This window comes from Hippocampus comes, unplaced genomic scaffold, assembly GCF_001891065.2.
Source record: "Hippocampus comes isolate QL1 unplaced genomic scaffold, H_comes_QL1_v1.1 scaffold80, whole genome shotgun sequence".
Taxonomy (NCBI): domain Eukaryota; kingdom Metazoa; phylum Chordata; class Actinopteri; order Syngnathiformes; family Syngnathidae; genus Hippocampus; species Hippocampus comes.
The window spans coordinates 497,680-507,111 of NW_017806164.1; positions in this window are offsets into that span (position 1 = coordinate 497,680).

Consider the following 9,432-nt stretch of genomic DNA (forward strand, 5'->3'; position numbering starts at 1 on the left):
TTACATGATACCCCAACAGAGAATATACAGTATATTTAAGGTCAAAACAATGTTGAGTAGCCTACGATGAGGAGTTTGTTGCTGACACTTGGATATACAGTAATCAAATATGTTTGACTTGATTTCATTACTCAATCACACCACCTTCAGTGAATAAATCATTCATGCATTTGCCACTGATGTACGTCATAGCACCATGCTGAAAGTACATTCCCTGCTGAACACTTCAATTGACTGTCTCTGTCTGTTCTTTATAGCTACAGTCTTCTTTTTAACTTAGGTATGGTATGAGTTCATAGCCATACACTTCCTCACTTACAGAAAAGCAAAAGGAAGGTATGAGTTCATAGCCATACACTTCCTCACTTACAAGTGACATGATGAGCTTGACAAAATGTTTGAAGGCCTAGCTTTGTCTACAATGGAGGAGGATATAATCTCAATTCATTTGTCACTTAGTGAAAATTCAACACACGTGTAAAAATACAGCCTTGAGATCAAAGAAACATTTGCGTATACAGCAATCACTCGTTTATGTTGGGGGCTACGTCCCAGGCCGCCGGCATGATTTATGAATGTAGCATACATATTACCGTTCCACGCAAACACTATCAAGAGGCCGATAGGCCGATATGCGCTGCAGGTATTATTTCTGTCAACTTGGAGTCGCCGTCCGGTCCACACATATCGACACTGTGTCTTTTCTCGTGATCACGGGTGACTTGGCTGGCTGTTGAAATTACAATTCGTTTCACTAGATGGCGATATTGTCTCATGAAACACTGGAGTCATAGCTTCTCCGCTGGCATTTCAGTTCAAAGATGATCCACTATTCATAGAATGAAGAGGGGACAAATATTTGTCCTGTAATTATTTATTTACGCGCACAAGACACACAGACAAGCAGATTCACTGCAGAGACACCCTGACTTGCTAAATGGATGTTCGTGTTGTTCAGCCTCATTTAGAGTACACTGGTTATAACCAACGATAAAATTACACATTCCAGAGCCTTTCAGACGTTCTACATTTACATCTGTTCCCCCCTCAATGTAATCTAAAGAATTACTCAAAATAGAGAGCAATTGATAAGTACCCTACACCGTTAGAGGATGTGGCCACGGTAAACTTCATGTCCAGTAGAGGGCACACAAGTATTGTAAATATTATGAGAATCCCTCAAGCTCACACAACTACACGCTACATTATCCTGACAAATGAATCGCGCTTTCTCTGCTGATCACTTCCCTTTTAGTTGAATACAAATTTTTATTGTCATTAATCAACATTCTGTGGTTAGACAGCCTAATTGCACCAATTGTGTCTCTGAAAGTGTGACCCGAATAGTAATAGGTGATTATTGTCCAATAATAAAAAAAAAAGGATCCTCGCGAGTTTGTCTGGAGTTCAACTTGCCACATGGAGCTCATTTTAAAGGTGCAAGTACAGATGAATAATTCAGCTATAATTAGTGTGTCAACAGTGACTTCCTCCAGTGCAGTGATCTTCTGACATTGAGGAGGCCTGTGGTGAGACTGACACCTCCCTCATGTTTAAATTGGCCTTTCTAAGCAACACACACATTCAAACGTGTTTGCTGACTTGTTCCGTCATTTGAGACTATTTCAGTGTGCTCAAAGTCAATTAAAATTGTGACCATTCTGTAAATCTTAGACAGTCATAGCAAATGCATGGACTAGCAACGCATGCTTCAAAACACATGTAATTTGATATATATATATATATATATACATACACACACACACACACACACACACACACACACACACACATACACACAAACCTGTGGGTAGAGAGGCTAGTAAATGAAGGTCTCATAATACAATTTAAAGTACACTGCCATTCTACCACGACAGTCACAGTGTGTAATGCGTGCTACAGACGTGTGGACAAAGTGTAAGTTGTCTTGATATATCTCCCAGCAGTATTGATGGTTGTGATAAAGACACGCAATAAGGTCACGTAGCAGGAGATTTGGTCGAGCAGTGTATCCAGTGATCAGTCAGTTGGTTGACAAATGACAAGTCTTGTGGGGGTGGACAGAAATGTGAAATAAAACACAGAGTATGAGAATAGGAAGAGGCTCAAGGATTAGAGGTGACCTGCCCCCCGGAGGAGAAGCCGGCCTGTCGCATTTCCTGATTACAACCAATAAGTCTCAATTTCACACAACAACACCAACTACTCATTCGGGGCAGTGTCTGTATTATAGAGCTTGCAGGAGAGATTGAGTTGGTCGCCTTTATGTCCCACTGGGTGTGTAAGACCTCTTGAGCTTGTATAGCCTTTACAGTTTACATCCTCTGCTCAGATTGTATGTACTGTAAGCGTAACAGCATATCTTTGGAGAAAAATACTTCTCTAAAGTTGGGGGATGAAAAAAATGCAGTTTTTATGCTTGATGTGATGTCAGTGTGTCTCACAAGAAGATGTTTTGCTTTTTATTTGCTTTAAGACAGGAGCAACAAGAAGAGAACTATACACTCTTGGTGCATCTGTATTGACAGTATTGTTTTTAAGGTATTTTCTACATTTGACAGTATCACAAATCGTGTTGTGTTACAATGCGTGAACAGTTGCTTGCCGATGAGGAAAAAAATGTTTTAATTGTTGTCAACCTCCATCTTTGAATTGATTAGTGGATTGATCTTAATGGTCCTGCATTGATCAGTGTTTAATTGATTGTCTATGCATCACTAGTTGACCCAAATGTAGGTCTGAAGATAAATCTGTCAGGCAGAATCAACTTTTAACATTTGGTCAAATGAATCATGACTAAATTATTGGTGGAATTGTTTGCCTTTTCAGCGTTATCAATTGATGTCATTGCTTTGATATGAACGTGATTTTGCTTCACTTGATATTGTTTCCATGTTACCTTTCCTGGGTACAATCTAAATATCTTTGATGGATCAACTTTTTTTTCCCATCCATCCATTTTGTAATGCATTCTCCTTTTTTGTTTGTTTGTTTGTTTGTTTGTTTTTTTAGGGCGGCACAGTGGTCGACTGGTTAGCACGCCTGCCTCACAGTGCGGAGGTGCAGGGTACAATTCCGGCTCCGGCCTTCCTGTGTAGAGTTTGCATGTTCTCCCCGGCCTGCGTGGGTTTTCTCCGGGTACTCCGGTTCCCACCCACATTCCAAAAACCTGCATGGCAGGCAGGCTGGTTGAACACTCTAAATAGTCCCTGGGTGTGAGTGCGGATGGTTGTTCATCTCTGTGTGCCCTGCGATTGGCTGGCAACCAGTTCAGGGGGTCCTCCGCCCACTGCCCGAAGACAGATGGGATAGGCTCCAGCACGCCCGCGAAACCTCGTGAGGATAAGCGGATTAAATCATGGATGGATGAACTTTTTCTGTTTTATTTCACTCTATCATTTTCCATGGTACATTCAATATTATGTGATATGCATTATATATGTACACTCTTATCTTGGTCATATCCAGATTCTTTTTTTTTTTTTTATATTGAAGAGGCAATTTTTTGTGAGCACAGCCTGCATCACATTTGCTATTATTGAACAAGTACAACAACCATTCTGTCTTAAAAATTTACCTCAGCTGGGTACATGATGAGTACTTGGTTTATGATTCGTCTTCTTTTTGAAATACTGTACACCTCATTTTAATTCATCTCTAGAGGATGTTTAACTGCTGCCTCCACCCAGTGCCCCCCCCCTCCCCCAACTTCCCAAGTTTTATGCAGATAAGAGTGAATGCTTTCCCGACCCACAATTGGCGGGTGCCCAGTATGCAGGAGTTTATCTGGCACACTTGTCCCTCCCTCTATATTTCACTTCTGGTTGGGCTCTCTCTTACTGATAGCTTTATCACTGCAGAGGGGTCAGATGCTGACACCAGCATAAGGGCCGCTTAAATCGCTCTAAACAACATCTATCATGGACACTATAAAATAAACTTCACAGCATGCACAATACAGCGGCCTCGTGCAAAGAAGTGCTCGTCTATCATAAGATTGCTTGACTTCAGGAAGCCTATTTTTTGATGATATGTACTGTATTGAGGAGTGGAAGGAACTGTTTTCTTTTTTTTGTTCGCAAGCAGTCTTTCTGAGTGATTCCTGACTGCAGAGTGCTTGGGAAAGCTCCCACTCAATAAAGAAAGTAGTCTTCTTTGGAGGTGACCAAAGGAACGATGGCTTATGTCCCTCTGACGGATCAAGCAAGCTCCATAAAATCAATACAAAATGGAAAATCAGAAATTGTTAGAAGAGCAAAAGAGAAATGCTTTACGTGAGTAGGAGACAGACCTTGCCAAGGACTGATCACCAACAAATTGTACACATTCACAGATACCAATCTCCTGCATATGCTGGAATGTTATAATTAAGATGAATATATTATTCACTGAGAACCTCCTCGATCCTCCTCAAAATTCAATTTTCTTTCCTTGGCTCCTGCCCCGGCCCCTTGAACACAGTATCATGGAAATCTATGAAGTAGATTCTGCCAATAAACAAACAATGAACACATAACATAGTTCGTCGAAATTTTTAATTTATTTATTTTTTTCTACAATAAAGAAACAAACAGAGTTTTGTCTGTCAATTTTATTATTGTTGAAGTTACCAAGTTACTGAATGAATGACTGGTTCAGACACATGTGAGTGTTCCAAAGAGATATAAGTCTGTAATGGCTATGCAAGAGGCAAAAGAAGAAGAGTGGTGGTGTTGGATAGAATAAATGATCCGGAAAAGAGTAATTATTGTCTAAATCCATCCCTTAATTTCTTTAAAAGCCATCTGAGAAGTCAGAGCAGCTCAATGCTCATCCACTAAACTTAACACTCTACTATGCCATACAATTTAATTATCAGGACATGATTCATTCACTGAGTGGTCACTCATTCGATGGGACCATTTATTGGCCTTGCCTATTCAATGCAGCTCAAGAATCCGCCTTGGTCAGTAATCACTGGACTGTACAAATGTAATTTAGCTACTTGATTGAGGAAGCGCTTGCTAATTAAGAGTTTTTGTAACGTAGTGCATGGTCATTCTGCCTGGCTATTCATCAGAAACGATGTGATGATTAGTCCTTAAAAAAAAAATGGAAGAGCTGCTTACATACTGGAAAAAAAAAGACTGTCTTATCTAAAAATGAAAACGTCATTATTTGCATATATGCAATATATTTGCATATATTGCATGTATGTATCTGCTTAAAATTGAGCTTTAAAGTGCTACGAAATTAATGTTACACTTATTTTTTGTCACTATGCATCTGGTACATTTATATGCCCTTTTTAGTTCTGTTCGACCTCAAATAAACAGACAACAACACACTGGTACTGTATTCAAAGTAAAAATATTATCCCTTGAAGTATACTGTCAGGGGCTCGTCAATTAATTTTAAAAGGGGAATCTCACTGTAGACACAATCAAGACAAATCCCATGAACGAAAATGAAACAGAATGAAGTTGTTGTGCAGAGGAGCGAAGGAGAATTTCTCTCGCCACCACAGCTCTGATTCCATTTACGGCTTTTAACAGAAATCTGATTAACGGAGGCATTTTAAGCAGACCTGGAGGAGGGGGAGGGGTGAAGAATGGTGGAGGGGAAGGACGCTTTCATTAAATAAGCAATCGATGCCAGCGCTCCTCTGAGAGCGATGCGCACCAATAAAGGAATAAAACAAAATGAAATAAAGGAACCGTTTCATGTTTATCTACACTGCTCGAGGGTTAAGTGCACTGTCGATGGAACATCACTTTACACAGTGGGAATTTTTTTTCCCCTGATTGTGGCCGCCTGAGTAGCTTTCTAATACACTAGTGACAAGCATATATGAATTACAAGATAACCGTCCATTTTTTTCCATTAGCAGCGGGGGATGATTTTCAGGATCAGAACACGCACGCACACACGTGATGATCTGGGTTGTCAAATCAGCAGCTCACTGCAATAAAGACATCATCCTGCGGGTCAGCGCTGCAAAACAAGTGGAAATTATGCAACACCTTCTCAGAAATGAACCTGAGGCGGGTGGCCTGAGGGGCTGCAGAGGGGGCCATCATTTCCCCCAACAGATAGAGCCAATCAAGCCTGCATTATAGCCCCATTAGATGAGGCTATTGCCCTGAATGATTCGCCAACCACCAACATGGTCTCACATCGCAGCCATGCAAAAGCAATAAACATAATTAATTTCAGAATTAGGGTTCAGTATACGAGGCATCCAAAATAAATACCGATGGTAGAGCTGCGTTTGCAAGGTACATGTATTTTTAGGAGCAATATTGCGGTCGAGGTGGTCATAAAAGGTTACCGAGGGGTTGCGGATTCAGCCGAGTAGCACAATTGACAGATGCACCAGAGGACCGTGAAGTTCTGCCTTGTAATTCACCTGCTTCAGCACTTTTGGTGTGGAGGGGAGCAGGACTAGTGGTGATGATAACGCTGCTGATTAAACAATACACAAGTGGGTACAAAATTATCTAATCTCAGAGGCCGCAGCTCAAAGGAGGATTCGGTGTACGTTGTAATGTGACCGTTTTTGTTTTTTGCTTTGAATGTCCCATTACGCTGCTTTCTAACTTGTCCCCATGTTCTCTTTGAAAGTAGCAGTCAGGAATAACCTAGTTTTTTTTTTTGTGTGTGTGTGTGTGTGTGTGTGTGTGTGTGTGTGTGTGTGTGTGTGTGTGTGTGTGTGTGTGTGTTCCAGGCTCCTACTGCAGTTGGAAGGTTGAATTTAAAGCCACTGCCCAAAAGACAGCTGGGATAGGCTCCAGCATGCCCCGCGACCCTTGAGGGGATAAGCGGATCCGAAATTGGATGGATAGACGGATGGATAATTTTAAATGTTTTATATATTTGATGGAAAAACAATGAAAAAGAAGGGGGCACACACTACAATCAACCATTAACATCAACATATAGTGCATAATTACTGTACATTTTTAAAAGCAGACTACACACTTCCACGATTCCCCCGGGGAACGTCAGATGAAAATTATCTCCCGATTTACATACATGTTTTTGAGATTTTGCCTCAGGGGACAGAGTTCTGTCTAGGAATCATTCACTCCTGACAGGGATTTGGCTGTTGGCTCCTCAAATGACAAAAGGAGCAAAGAATCACCTCAGTCGTAAGAGGCGCATGAAACAGAGTGGCAGCAGTTAGCAACAAGCTTTTCATGTTCTGTTTGTGTATAATTTGTGATTGTTAGTGTTGAATTTTATATTGAATAAAATTAATTGACCTTTTTTTTTTTAATGTCCCAGTAATCATAGGACCTAAGATGTCAGGGTCACCCATGGTGAAGCCCCAGACCAAAAACGGTACATTGACCGACCCACTATTAGGATTATCATGTGAACATCATTCTCTCTTGCCTGAAAGCGGGTCACTGGGGCCCCCCTCTGGAGCCAAGGTGGAGATGAGGCTTGAAGGCAAGCACCTGGCTGTCGTGCCTGCACACACGGGGCCCAACCAAACACGGTAGCTTGCTTCCCATAGGAATAGCCATAGTGATACACGTAGCTTCTGCTCTGGTGCCAGTCCTCTTGAGAGGGGTTGGACTCTCTTCCACTCTGCAGTTGCCATACACAAAGAGGGGCTCCGAGCAGGTGTGGGCATGCTTATTGACCCCCGGACTCGGTGCCTGTACGTTGGGGCTCACTCCAGTGGACAAGATGGTAGCCTCCTTTCGCCTTTGGGTGGATGGCCGGGCCCTCGCTGTTATTTGTGCTCATAAAAACCAAAATGAGCTGCAACGTTAACATTAGTTTCTCAAACAATGATGCCATTCTTTTTGGCCAAATTGTAATATGGGAATAGAGGATATTTGTGTTTGGGTCGGTTAGTGAATGAAATCCTGCATGTGATAATGCATCAGATCTCTATTGATGCTCACTTTTAGTGTGTTTGTGAGTGTGTGTGTGTGTGTGTGTGTGTGTGTGTGTGTGTGTGTGTGTGTGTGTGTGTGTGTGTGTGTGTGGTTGTGTGTGTGTGCGCGTGTGTGTGTGTGTGTGCGTGCGTTGGGGAGGTGGTGAATGATGGAGAAGAGGAGACCAGCGCTGGCATGTACAAGCTATTATAGAGCTGGAAAAAAAAACCCCAGTTCAGCATGGCAAGCAATATTCTGCAAATACATCTCTGATCAGTACAGCATTTTAAGAAAGATATGGACAGACATGTTAATATTAGCATATGTAAGGACTGTTTTAAGGGTTAAAAAAAATAAATAAATAAAATGCATCATGGGTATCCTTTCAAGTTAATGCTGTTCAACCTAATGCAAAGTACACTGAAAGCCAAACACCAATCCTTAAGTCAAGAGTTTCCATTATAATTTGTCATTGGCCAAGCTGGGGCAGCAATTGATTCTTCATTTCCAAAATACTTCGGTACTTGATTGATGCATCTGATCTCTTTGTGTACACTGACAGTGTGCTTGGGCTTGAATTATGTAATGGAGAGGCAGCAGGAAAAGTTTGACAAGTTGAGTGGCCGCCACACCTAATGGTCTTGGTTTTCTTTAGGTTCAGCTACATATGGGAGGCTCAGCACCTTCATCTTAATTTCATCTAATGAGCCCCAAGGAAATTTTTATCCAGGCGATGATTTGACCTGCAGCGCATGGCTTTGAGCACTCACATCCAGCCACAAGCTTAGTGGATCTGCTCCTCCTGAGGTAGATGTGGATTCAGTCACTGCTTACACTCTTACAGTCTGTTCAAGACAAAACTCGTTTATCCAGGGAAGTGAGACTATGGATGATAGTGGTAAAAGATGAATCTCAACTAACTTTTTGAATCACATTTTGTAAAGTGTAAGATTACACTTTAATCCATAATGTAGACTACTATTCCCTTTCCTATTACTATTGCAAAGCAAGCTGTGTGATCAACATAGAATAGTCACACCCTAAGATACTCTCTGTCAATTACCACAAATCCAGAAAGCCAAAGCAGCAGTAACAATGTGCGTGCATATTGTTCCATTCACTGAGCCTGCGCGATAGCACAGCTGCTGCACAGGAGAACTGCAATTGCTCCAGCTGTGCACAAGATAGTTCTTTGGTGCTGTGTCAATATTTTGACATCTTTTCGAATCTTACTTCACCAAGCAATAATTAAACATTCCCAAACTGCATTATTGGATTTTTTTTCCCCCCCCCCCCCCCCCCCCCCCCAGCAGTAACAATGTGCGTGCATATTGTTCCATTCACTGAGCCTGCGCGATAGCACAGCTGCTGCACAGGAGAACTGCAATTGCTCCAGCTGTGCACAAGATAGTTCTTTGGTGCTGTGTCAATATTTTGACATCTTTTCGAATCTTACTTCACCAAGCAATAATTAAACATTCCCAAACTGCATTATTGGATTTTAGTTCCCCCCCCCCCCCCCCCCCCCCCCCAGTTTTTTTTTTAACAGAGGGGAGAGAAG